We start from the raw sequence: 13,804 nt of genomic DNA, 5'->3' as shown, positions 1-13,804 counted from the left end.
AATGAGACTAGCAATTTGAAATAACTGGTCATCTTTTGAACTTTTCCTATGTTTCCCACAGTTCTTAGCACAAATATTAATTTGCTTGAATTATTTTTTAATTGAAATAAAAATATAATGCTGATTTAAAAAAATAATTAATGTATTTAATTGGAGGCTAATTACTTTACAATATTGCAATGGTTTTTGCCATACATTAACATGAATCAGCCATGGGTGTACATGTATTCCCCATCCTGAACCCCCCTCCCACCTCCCTCCCCATCCCATCCCTCAGGGTCATCCCAGTGCACCAGCCCTGAGCGCCCTGTCTCAGTCATCGAACCTGGATTGGAGATGTGTTTCATGTATGATAATATACATGTTTCAGTGCTATTCTCTCAAATCATCCCACCCTTTCCTTCTCCCACAGAGTCCAAAAGTCTGATCTTTATCTCTGTGTCTCTTTTGCTGTCTCGCATATAGGGTCATTGCTACCATCTTTCTAAATTCCATATATATGTGTTAATATACTATATTGGTGTTTTTCTTTTTGACTTACTTCACTCTGTATAAAAAGCTTCAGTTTCATCCACCTCATTAGAACTGATGCAAATACTGTCTTTTTAATAGCTGAGTAATATTCTATTGTGTATATGTACCACAGCTTTCTTATCCATTCACCTGCTGATGGACACCTAGGTAGCTTCCATGTCCTAGCTATTGTAAACAGTGCTGTGATGAACACTGGGGTACATTTGTCTCTTTCAGTTCTGGTTTCCTCAGTGTGTATGCCCAGTAGTGGGATTGCTGGGTCACATGCAGTTCTATTTCCAGTTTTTTAAAGTAATCTCCACACTGTTCTCCATTGTGGCTGTACTAGTTTGCCTTCCCACCAACAGTGTAAGATGGTCTCCTTTTCTCCACACCCTCTCCAACATTTATTGTTTGTAGACTTTTTGATAGCAGCCATTCTGACCAGCTTGAAATGGTACCTCATTGTGGTTTTGATTTGCATGATTTTATCTCTACTGAATTTCTTGAAAAAGAAGACATACAGATGGCTAACAAACACATGAAAAGATGCTCAACATCACTCATTATCAGAGAAATGCAAATCAAAACCACTATGAGGTACCATTTCACGCCAGTCAGAATGGCTGCGATCCAAAAGTCTACAAGCAATAAATGCTGGAGAGGGTGTGGAGAAAAGGGAACTCTCTTAAACTGTTGGTGGGAATGCAAACTAGTACAGCCACTATGGAGAACAGTGTGGAGATTCCTTAAAAAACTGGAAATAGAACTGCCTTATGATCCAGCAATCCCACTGCTGGGCATACACACTGAGGAAACCAGAAGGGAAAGAGACACATGTACCCCAATGTTCATCGCAGCACTGTTTATAATAGCCAGGACATGGAAGCAACCTAGGTGTCCATCAGCAGATGAATGGATAAGAAAGCAGTGGTACATATACACAATGGAGTATTACTCAGCCATTAACAAGAATACATTTGAATCAGTTCTAATGAGGTGGATGAAACTGGAGCCTATTACACAGAGTGAAGTAAGCCAGAAAGAAAAACACCAATACAGTATACTAACGCATATATATGGAATTTAGAAAGACGGCAACAATAACCCTGTTTACGAGACAGCAAAAGAGACACTGATGTCTAGATCAGTCTTTTGGACTCTGTGGGAGAGGGAGAGGGTGGGATGATTTGGGAGAACGGCATTGAAACATGCATAATATCATATATTAAATGAAAAATAAATAAAATGAGGCAGATTTGGGAATACAAAAAAAAGAAAAGAAAAAAGAAAGTCTATGAAATAACTAGTATCAGCCAGAAGATAGAGTGATTTCTAAGCTAGAAATATTCATGATCTAAACTACCAGAAAAAAAAAATAGTCTCTGTTTTTAGATATTGCCTTGTGAAGTATAATTCTCTTTTAAGGGAAGAGTTATAATGGACAGCAAAAAGATAGATCTTATTTTTATAATGTGGTCATTAAAACATCTGTTTAGATGGATTTCAGCCATATGAAATTAGTAGAGCTCCCAGGGAAGTTATAATTCCAAAGGTAGAGGGTCCTCTTTGATCATCCATCACATCCTTAGAGAAAACAATATTAATTCTCCATCAGGGACCAGACATCTATTCAAATGGCCATAGCTGAGTAGGGGATATTTTGCTAACCCAGTTAGCTTCCTCCTCTATATGATCTTAGAAAAGCAAAGCCAGTGTTGATTGAAACTAATGATCTATTACAAAATGTAAAGCAGTAACTAATGCATGATCATATAATCCTAGGTTTGGAAAATTTCATGTTGGATTAGCATTTTTTCCCTCAGATAGTCTATACAAGGCAGGATCTGTGTTGTTTGAAAAGTCTTTCAAAATAAGGGCTTTTCAAATTTATGTCTGTGGTGGTTCTAGTGCTTAAACATTCTCTCAGCATGGAAATCTTCACTATTAATACAACAGGTTTATTGTACTTTTACTTTTTTAATTGCTATAAAATAAATAATTTTTGTAATATTTATTCATATATGTTGAAGAATAATGTTCAGTTATTTCACTGTGTTTTCTTTTTCAAGTGAAACCATTCTACTTCTTTAAAATTTTCATCAGAGATACTATGATTCTATTACTGAGAATATTCAATCATGATATTTATTTCTTCCCTGTACCTTCTCTGCACATTCCAGATTCTTCATTGATGAAATAGACCACAAGTATCCAGAGCAATCAAGAAGTGTTTGACCAAGACAATAACATATTTGTTCCTGATCTTAAAATTCTATCTAACGAATCTAAGTTCTAATAATACCTCTATAACTCCAAATTGGGAAAATTCAGCAGTGGCCACAGGACTGAAAAAGATCAGTTTTCATTCCAATCCCAAAGAAGGGCACTGCCAAATAATTTCAAACTGCCATATAATTGTGCTCATTTCACATGCTACAAGGTTATGCTCAAAATTCTTCAAATTAGGCTTCAGTAGTACATAAACCAAGAACTTCCAGAATAGGCTGGGTTTAAAAAAAGAAGAGGAACCAGAGATAAAATTGCCAACATTTGTTGTATCATAGAGAAAGCAAAGAGATTCTAGAAAACATCTACTTCTGCTTCACTGACCATGCTAAAGGTTTTGACTGTGTGGATCACAATGAACTTTGGAAAATTCTTGAATGGGAATATCAAACCTCCTGAGAAACCTGTGTGCGGATCAGGAAGCAATAGTGAGAACCAGACATAGAACAACAGACTGATTCAAAATTGCGAAAGGAGAATGTCAAAGCTGTGTATTGTCACCCTGCTTATCTAACTTATATGCCGAGTATATCATGAGAAATGCTGCTGCTGCTAAGTCGCTTCAGTCGTGTCCGACTCTGTGCGACCCCATAGACAGCGGCCCGCCAGGCTCCCCTGTCCCTGGGATTCTCCAGGCAAGAACACTGGAGTGGGTTGCCATTTCCTTCTCCAATGCATGAAAGGGAAAAGTGAAAGTGAAGTCGCTCAGTCGTGTCCAACTCTTCGCCACCCCATGGTCTGCAGCATACCAGGCTCCTCCGTCCATGGGATTTTCCAGGTAAGAGTACTGGAGTGGGGTGCCATTGCATTCTCCAATGAGAAATGCTGGGCTAGATGAATCACAAGCTGGAACCAAGATCACTGGAGAAATGTCAATGACCTCAGATATGAAGATGATGCCACTCTATTGGCAGAAAACGAAGAGTAACTAAAGAGCCTCTTGATGAAGGTGAAAGAGGACAGCGAGAAAGATGGCTTGAATCTCAACATTCAATAAACTAAGATCGTGGCATCCACTCCCATCACTTACTGGGCAAATAGAGGGGGAAACGTGGAAACAGTGACAGATTTCTTTCCTTGAACTCCAAAATCACTGTGGATAGTGACAGAACCCATGAAATTAAAAGATGCTTGCTCCTTGGGAGGAAAGCTATGACAAACCTAGACAGCATATTACAAAGCAGAGACACCACTTTGCCAACAAAGGTCCATATAGTCATAGCTATTTTCCCCCAGTAGTCATGTATGTATGTGAGTATTGAACCTTAAAGAAGGCTGAGTGCCAAAGAATTGATGCTTTCAAACTATAGTACTAGAGAAGACTCTTGAGAGTCCCTTTTGGACAGCAAGGAGATCAAACCAGTCAATCCTAAAGGAAATAAACCCTGAATATTCATTGAATGACTAATGCTGAAGCTGAACCTTTAATATTTTGGCCACCTGATGAGAAGAGGTGACTCATTGGAAAAGAGCTTGATGCTGGGAAAGACTGACGGAAGGAAGAAGAGGGTGGCAGAGGATGAGATGGTTAAACAGCATCACCAACTTAATGGACATGAATTTCAGCAAACACCTGGAGATAGTGGTGGACAGAGAAGTGCTACTGGAGTGATGGACTGGAGTGCTACTGTCCACGGGGTCAGAAAGAGTTGGATATGACTTAGCAACTGAACAACAGCAACAACACATCTCCCAACTTGGATTTCTTAGTCTTGTATGGACTGATGTAGTGACTGGGTAACAGAAAACTTCTGTGAAATCCTAATAGAAAATATATTTTCACCCTGATAAGATGGTGAAGGTCATATTCAACACTGTTCTTTGCCATTTTTCATGCATAGGGCTTGATACATAGTAAATATTGAACAAATATTTCTTATTAATATAAAATTGTAGAAACTTATCACGATGCTATCATTAAAGATAAAAATGTAATTTAAGAGGGAGAAATGCATAGAGTAATTGTTAATAAAAATAGAAAATTTACCCTTTTTATTAAATGCAATGCATTTTGGGGAAAACATGATTTCCATTGAGAAAAATAGTAACATAAATGGATAGGACTTGAAAAAAAGTGGAGTTGCTGTATATTAGTTTAAATTTTAGATAAAGATTTTTTTTAATATTCAACATAATCCTTATTTTTTGTCATGAGATGTGTTAATATTTTTGTTTATAAAACTTCCCTCCTGTTTTTTGTGATTCTCCACCAGTTTCAAGATCTTTCTAATTTATGCCTTCCTAAATACTATATACATTTATAAAATCTACTCTAATTTTAGAGTGTTTTTCATGTGGCCATACTCAGCATTAATTCAGCTTGTTTAAAAATACTGGGCAACAAAATACCTCTGCTGAATTCACTCAGAACGGCCGTTGTGCCACTATTACAGATCTCCAGATATATCTTTTCATCCAGTTGACCCTCTCACCCATTTATTGCAGGGGGGACATCACATAATTTTTATCTTATTTAGTGGAAATGGCTACTTGAATAAAAAGCAACGAAAACAAAACCTAAGACAGACAAGAAAATAAGAAGCTGCAAGTACCAGCTTACATGAGGTGTACTACATTCCTTCAGTCTCCTGGGTCAGTCAGAAACATAACTACAGGCAAGGTGGCTATTTTGTATCAAGGCAGTTTGTAAAAGAGGGAGAAATCTATTTGTTTTATATTGAATTTTAGAAACTAAAATGACAAAATTCTCAATCATGAGATAATCAGAAGAGTTGTAAATTTGAAGGTTCAAGAAACATTCAATTTAATGTTACTCATGACTCCGCATAGTAGTTTTTGTTTGCCTTGTGTTATGGAAAATACATAAGTGTTAGACAAAGCGTACATCATAAAGAATAATCCTTGAATGTAAAATCCAAGTTTAGTAACACACAAAGATGGTCAGTATTCAATTACCTTCATCAGGCTGCAAGAAGTAGTTGTTACAAATCAAATGGAAAATATCTGTTCAGTAAAATACAGGACATTATAACTACCAATATATCCACTCTGGCCAAATCACTATTGCTGAGAGTACTGCCCTTTTAAATTAACTCACCAACTGATACAGTTCTTATCACAAGTCATCAAAATATTGACTAATAGATACAGTTAAGTAGAGGTCACCAAATAAGGAAATGCTTTTCACTATTCATTGAAATTGAATGAAATTTAGGTAAAAGAATATAAAACAAAAGAATAAAAATTAAAAAAAAATAAAAAATAAAATAAAATAATTAAGTCTTCTATTAAATAAAAATTCAACTCTAATTCTAAATGAAAAAAAGAAAAAAGAAACCTGGTTATCTGAAGCAGAAACTTTTCTTTACTAAGATAAAAATAGATGAACTTACAAAATACAGTATTCTTGTTTAATCCCAGAAGGACAAATGAGGATATTCTCTCAGAACTCTTCTTGGTTATATTTCCTGAAAAAGAAAATTGAAATAAACAAATTAAAGGCTGAACTTAAGAAAAGGAAAAGAAAACAACTTTAAGGAAACTGAGACTGTTTAATGGAAAGATTCTACTTGTACAAACTGTAGGTCTTTATAATAGGGAATGTTCTGAACGTCATTTGTACCAATATTCAGATCATGTGAAAGAATTTATATCACTTTCTAAACAGCCCCCAAGTTTGTAAACACGTTAGTACATTAAGAAGAGTCAATTGGATTTTTATTTTGTAATAAAAAGTTCAAAACAATCTCTTCCAGTGTAAGACATAAGAAGGCTGTTTATGCCATGTATGTGCTGCTGAATTTCTAAGATACTGAGCTATTAGCCCCAAAGACAGAGGACAAACTAAAAGATAAGACTAGAATATCCAGCTACAGTTTGATACAGTTATTTCATAACAATAGTTGGAAATTGATAGAATGTCTTAAATATATTGAGGATAAATGAAAAGGTGAGGCACTTAAAGGACAAGCAAGAGAATACTCTTTGAATATAAGTAACTTTCAATTTGGTATCTTTATATATTCAAGCAGCACATCAAGAGGAAATATTCACCAGCCACATGATTCAGTCTCTGTATCCCCAGGTACAACACAGCAACAAGTATTCTACCCCTTATTTATTTCAGGGTCCACTCCAATAGAAGGCAAAGATGACTTCAATATGTGTTCCCTCAAAAGATGTATTTTAAATGTTTAAGTAATGCTCAAAATTCTCCAAGCCAGGCTTCAGCAATACGTGAACCGTGAACTTCCAGATGGTTTTAGTAAAGGCACAGGAACCAGAGACCAAATTGCAAACTTCTGCTGGATCATCGAAAAAGCAAGAGAGTTCCAGAAAAAAACATCTATTTCTGCTGCATTGACTATGCTAAAACCTTTGACTGTGTGGATCACAATAAACTGTGGAAAATTCTGAAAGACATGGGAATACCAGAACACCTGACCTGCCTCTTGAGAAACCTGTATGCAGGTCAGGAAGCAACAGTTAGAACTGGACATGGAACAACAGACTGGTTCCAAATAGGAAAAGGAGTACATCAAGGCTGTATATTGTCACCCTGCTTATTTAACTTATATGCGGAGTACATCATGAGAAACGCTGGGCTGGAAGAAGCACAAGCTGGAATCAAGATTTCCAGGAGAAATATCAATAACCTCAGATATGCAGATGACACCACCCTTATGGCAGAAAGTGAAGAGGAGCTAAAGAGCCTCTTGATGAAAGTTAAAAGGAGAGTGAAAAAGTTGGCTTAAGGCTCAACATTCAGAAAACAAAGATCATGGCACCTGGTCCCATATGGGGAAACAGTAGAAACAGGGTCAGACTTTACTTTTTTGGGTTCCAAAATCACTGCAGATGGTGACTGCAGCCATGAAATTAAAAGACGCTTACTCCTTGGAAGGAAAGTTATGACCAACCTAGGCTGCATATTGAAAAGCAGAGACATTACTTTGCCAACAAAGGTCCGTCTAGTCAAGGCTATGGTTTTTCCTGTGGTCATGTATGGATGTGAGAGTTGGACTGTGGAGAAGGCTGATCTCAGAAGAATTGATGCTTTTGTTTTTTATTTTTTGTGTTTTTTTTTTTTTTAATTTTATTTTATTTTTAAACTCCACAATACTGCATTAGCCTTGCCAAATATCAAAACGAATCTGCCACAGGCATACCCACGTTCCCCATCGTGAACCCTCCTCCCACCTCCCTCCCCTCCCTTCCCTCTAGGTCGTCCCAGTGCACCAGCCCCAATCATCCAGTACCGTGCATCGAACCTGGACTGGCGACTCGTTTCATATATGATATTATACATGTTTCAATGCCATTCTCCCAAATCTCCCCACCCTCTCCCTCTCCCACAGACTCCATAAGACTGATCTATACATCAGTGTCTCTTTTGCTGTCTCATACACAGGGTTATTGTTACCATTTTCTAAATTCCATATATATGTGTTAGTATACTGTATTGGTGTTTTTCTTTCTGGCTTACTTCACTCTGTATAATAGGTTCCGGTTTCATCCACCTCATTAGAACTGATTCAAATGTATTCTTTTTAATGGCTGAGTAATACTCCATTGTGTATATGTACCACTGCTTTCTTATCCATTCATTTGCTGATGGGCATCTAGGTTGCTTCCATGTCCTGGCTATTATAAACAGTGCTGTGATGAACATTGGGGTACACGTGTCTCTTTCCCTTCTGGTTTCCTCAGTGTGTATGCCCAGCAGGGGGATTGCTGGATCATAAGGCAGTTCTATTTCCAGTTTTTTAAGGAATCTCCACACTGTTCTCCATAGTGGCTATACTAGTTTGCATTCCCACCAACAGTTTAAGAGAGTTCCCTTTTCTCCACACCCTCTCCAGCATTTATTATTTGTAGACTTTTGGATCGCAGCCATTCTCACTGGCGTGAAATGGTACCTCATAGTGGTTTTGATTTTCAGTTCTCTGATAATGAGTGATGTTGAGCATCTTTTCATGTGTTTGTTAGCCATCTGTATGTCTTCTTTGGAGAAATGTCTATTTAGTTCTTTGGCCCATTTTTTGATTGGGTCATTTATTTTTCTGGAGTTGAGCTGTAGGAGTTGCTTGTATATTTTTGAGATTAGTTGTTTGTCCGTTGCTTCATTTGCTATTATTTTCTCCCATTCTGAAGGCTGCCTTTTCACCTTGCTAATAGTTTCCTTTGTTGTGCAGAAGCTTTTAAGTTTAATTAGGTCCCATTTGTTCATTTTTGCTTTTATTTCCAATATTCTGGGAGGTGGGTCATAGAGGATCCTGCTGTGATGTATGTTGGAGAGTGTTTTGCCTATGTTCTCCTCTAGGAGTTTCATAGTTTCTGGTCTTACATTTAGATCTTTAATCCATTTTGAGTTTATTTTTGTGTAAGGTGTTAGAAAGTGTTCTAGTTTCATTCTTTTACAAGTGGTTGACCAGTTTTCCCAGCACCACTTGTTAAAGAGATTGTCTTTAATCCATTGTATATTCTTGCCTCCTTTGTCAAAGATAAGGAGTCCATATGTGTGTGGATTTATCTCTGGGCTTTCTATTTTGTTCCATTGATCAATATTTCTGTCTTTGTGCCAGTACCATACTGTCTTGATAACTGTGGCTTTGTAGTAGAGCCTGAAGTCAGGTAGGTTGATTCCTCCAGTTCCATTCGTCTTTCTCAAGATAGCTTTGGCTATTTCAGGTTTTTTGTGTTTCCATACAAACTGTAAAATTATTTGTTCTAGCTCTGTGAAGAATACCGTTGGTAGCTTGATAGGGATTGCATTGAATCTATAAATTGCTTTGGGTAGTATACTCATTTTCACTATATTGATTCTTCCAATCCATGAACATGGTATATTTTGCCATCTATTAGTGTCCTCTTTGATTTCTTTCACCAGTGTTTTATAGTTTTCTATATATAGGTCTTTAGTTTCTTTAGGTAGATATATTCCTAAGTATTTTATTCTTTCCATTGCAATGGTGAATGGAATTGTTTCCTTAATTTCTCTTTCAGTTTTCTCATTATTAGTGTATAGGAATGCAAGGGATTTCTGTGTGTTGATTTTATATCCTGCAACCTTACTATAATCATTGATTAGTTCTAGTAATTTTCTGGTGGAGTCTTTAGGGTTTTCTATGTAAAGGATCATGTCATCTGCAAACAGTGAGAGTTTTACTTCTTCTTTTCCAATTTGGATTCCTTTTATTTCTTTTTCTGCTCTGATTGCTGTGGCCAAAACTTCCAAAACTATGTTGAATAGTAATGGTGAAAGTGGGCACCCTTGTCTTGTTCCTGACTTTAGAGGAAATGCTTTCAATTTTTCACCATTGAGGATAATGTTTGCTGTGGGTTTGTCATATATAGCTTTTATTATGTTGAGGTATGTTCCTTCTATTCCTGCTTTCTGGAGAGTTCTTATCATAAATGGATGTTGAATTTTGTCAAAGGCTTTTTCTGCATCTATTGAGATAATCATATGGTTTTTGTTTTTCAATTTGTTAATGTGGTGTATAACATTGATTGATTTGCGGATATTGAAGAATCCTTGCATCCCTGGGATAAAGCCCACTTGGTCATGGTGTATGATCTTTTTAATGTGTTGTTGGATTCTGATTGCTAGAATTTTGTTAACTTTTGAACTGTGGTGTTGGAGAAGACTCTTGAGAGTCCCTTGGACTGCAAGGAGATCCAACCAGTCCATTCTGAAGGATATCTGCCCTGGGATTTCTTTGGAAGGAATGATGCTAAAGCTGAAACTCCAATACTTTGGCCACCTCATGCTAAGTGTTGACTCATTGGAAAAGACTCTGATGCTGGGAGGGATCGAGGGCAGGAGGAGAAGGGGACAACAGAGGATGAGATGGCTGAATGGAATCACTGACAGGATGGACGTGAGTCTGAGTGAATTTCGGGAGTTGGTGATGGACAGGAAGGCCTGGCGTGCTGCAATTCATGGGGTCGCAAAGAGTCGAACACGACTGAGTGACTGAACTGAACTGAACAACAGTATTATTGAGAACAGATAATATCTGGAAACAACTCAACTGGACTCAGTAATAAAATAAACAAAGTGTGAAATGTTTATGAAAAAATATTGAAGTTTCTTTTGGTTGAAAGGGCTAAGAATGCCCATTGTTCATACAGTGAAGTGTTATCAGTCAGTCTTTGAAGATCTCTCTTTATTTATTTATTTATTTTTAGAAAGAAATATCATCAGGTAATCAAGTAGTATTTTTAATAAACTGCAGTCACAGAGGCTATTGTTGATCTTTTCAAGGAATGCATAGAGTAATATTTTAGCTGTAGATAAAACGTGTCATTTTCATATCAGCATTGTATCTATGTATAGAATCACCATGCAGTGGAGAGGTATGAGCAGAGGTTTTGTAATAATTCCCTAAGAGCATGACAGTGAAATTAATAATTTGGTTTACGGAAGTCAACTGCTTCCACTGGAAACACATTGTAACCATATATGGTAGAAATACCAAATTCAAACTCTGTATAATAAATAGAATGTTAGAAAATTAGAGAAATAACAAGAACAGAAATAAAACTGTTTCCACAAGAGAATAGTGTATAGACCCAGGAGAATTTCCTTCAACTTTTGTATTTTTCAATAAAATTTTAAAAAGAAGCCACTATGATTATACACACTTTCACTAATTTTCTTTTAATTGTGCATTTTCAAATACTTCTAAATAAAATGTGTTAGCAATCAAATATTCATGAACAGTCACAAATGGCATCATTATGAATTAAAGAATAGTATCCTTTTTCCCAAAATAGTCCAATTACTGTCATTAGCTTTAATTATGGCTAACATTGATATGTTTAAATTAAATTGAATAACTTGAAAAATTATCATGTTTCAAATAACAATTTATACAGATAATCTAAATGAAATTTAGATATTAAAATCTGAGTTACAAATACAAAGTATTGTGAAATATCAATGGATCTATTAGTATACTCATCTCACACACTAGTAAAGTAATATTCAAAATTCTCCAAGCCAGGCTTCAGCAATACGTGAACCATGAATTTCCAGATGTTCAAGCTGGTTTTAGAAAAGGCAGAGGAACCAGAGATCAAATTGCCAACTTCTGCTGGATCATCGAAAAAGCAAGAGAGTTGCAGAAAAACATCCATTTCTGCTTTATTGACTATGCCAAAGCCTTAGACTGTGTGGATCACAATAAACTGTGGAAATTCTGAAAGAGATGGGAATACCAGACCACCTGACCTGCCTCTTGAGAAACCTATATGCAAGTCAGGAAGCAACTGTTAGAACTGGACATGGAACAACAGACTGGTTCCAAATAGGAAAAGGAGTACATCAAGGCTGTATATTGTCACTCTGCTTATTTAATTTATATGCAGAGTACATCATGAGAAACACTGGGCTGGATGAAGCACAAGTTGGAATTAAGATTGCTGGGAGAAATATCAATAACCTCAGATATGCAGATGACACCACCCCTATGGCAGAAAGCAAAGAAGACTCTTAAGAGTCCCTTGGACTGCAAAGAGATCCAACCAGTCTATTCTAAAGGAGATCAGTTCTTTGGCCACCTCATGCGAAGAGTTGACTCATTGGAAAAGACCCTGATGCTGTGAGGGATTGGGGGCAGGAGGAGAAGGGAACGACAGAAGATGAGATGGCTGGATGGCATCACCAACTCACTGAACATGAGTTTGAGTAAACTCCAGGAGTTGGTAATGGACAGGGAGGCCTGGCGTGCTGCCATTCATGGGGTCACAAAGAGTCGGACATGGCTGAGCAACTGAACTGAACTGAACTGATTAGTACAATGGAAAAAAAAAAAAAAAAAAGAAACCCTAGCAAACCGTGGAGAAGTAGGTTGTCATTAATTGCATGAGCAAGATTAGTATTATACATTCTGCTTCTTTACCATTTCAGGCTTCTCTTGTGACTCAACTGTGAGATCAAGATCCACGTCACGTTTTTCAGCCGTTTAGGTTTTCCAGCTGGTCTTCGATTTTCATAGATCAGTTCAGTTCAGTTGCTCAGTTGTGTCTGAGCAATTATCTGAAAAATAATCCAACTCTCATATCCATACAAGACTACTGGCAAAACCAGACCCTTGACTAGATGGACCTTTGTTGACAAAGTAATGTCTCTGCTTTTTCATAGATACCTGGCCAAAATTTACTTCTTTGTGTGTCATATGGAAAGAGGGACGATAAAGAGAAAGGAGGAAGGAAGGGGAGAGAGAAAAAAGGGAAAGTGAAGTCGGACTCTTAGTGACCCCTGGACTACAGCCCACCAGGCTCCTCCATCCATGGGATTTTCCAGGCAAGAGTACTGGAGTGGGTTGCCATTTCCTTCTCCAGTGCATGAAAGTGAAAAGCTAAAGTGAAGTCGGTCAGTCCTGTCTGACTCCTAGCAACCCCATGGACTGCAGCCCACCAGCCTCCTCCATCCATGGGATTTTCCAGGCAAGAGTACTGGAGTGGGGTGCCAGAGGGAGACAAGGAGAAAAAAGACAAAGCTCATATAAAGAGATAGATCTGGGGAAAGGAGAGATTGAGACTAAACTGTGGTCACCAGCATGGTTCTTATATATTTGAGCATTTTGTGAAGTGGGTATGAAAAATACCTTTGATGGTGACTGAAAAAATCCTAGATATAACTAAGTGAATTAAAAATTGAATAGATAAGCTTATCCTTGAAATAAATTATCCAGGCAGAAGTAGGGCGATGTCAAGATTTAATCAACAGATGGTACATAATGATTAGATCAGATTTATCTTCCAAACCACTCCCTGTGACTGTTGCAGATGCTTTAGGAGGGAGGGAGAATGTAAGTTAGAGGTGAAATTATTGTTTCACTAAAAGTGTAGACTCATTGCTTCCTCAGATCAAGCCTAGCACATCTCAGGGTATCTATTCATTGTGAACTTTATATTTTTAGTATAAGTGTTTGATCCCATATAGATGATTTGCATATTTATTATGATCAACTTTCAATAAATGGGATAAATTGCCCTGTTAGGGTAGAAGGATCAATATACATCATTCTAT

The 13,804-nt window shown here is 37.1% G+C and overlaps 1 long non-coding RNA gene across 1 annotated transcript in view; it reads right to left on the bottom strand.

Annotated features, from left to right (window-relative positions):
* LOC132345468 (uncharacterized) overlaps positions 1 to 13,804 on the bottom strand; it is an 890,490-nt gene that overhangs the window by 495,298 nt on the left and 381,388 nt on the right. The window contains exon 2 of the long non-coding RNA XR_009494809.1: positions 6,156 to 6,230. This is a non-coding gene — a long non-coding RNA (uncharacterized lncRNA). The remainder of the gene's footprint in view (positions 1 to 6,155; positions 6,231 to 13,804) is intronic.

Source organism: Bos taurus, chromosome 6 (genome assembly GCF_002263795.3).
Source record: "Bos taurus isolate L1 Dominette 01449 registration number 42190680 breed Hereford chromosome 6, ARS-UCD2.0, whole genome shotgun sequence".
In the NCBI taxonomy this organism is placed as follows: domain Eukaryota; kingdom Metazoa; phylum Chordata; class Mammalia; order Artiodactyla; family Bovidae; genus Bos; species Bos taurus.
Note: the sequence above shows the minus strand (reverse complement) of the source record. Positions and strands in the feature narration are given on the sequence as shown.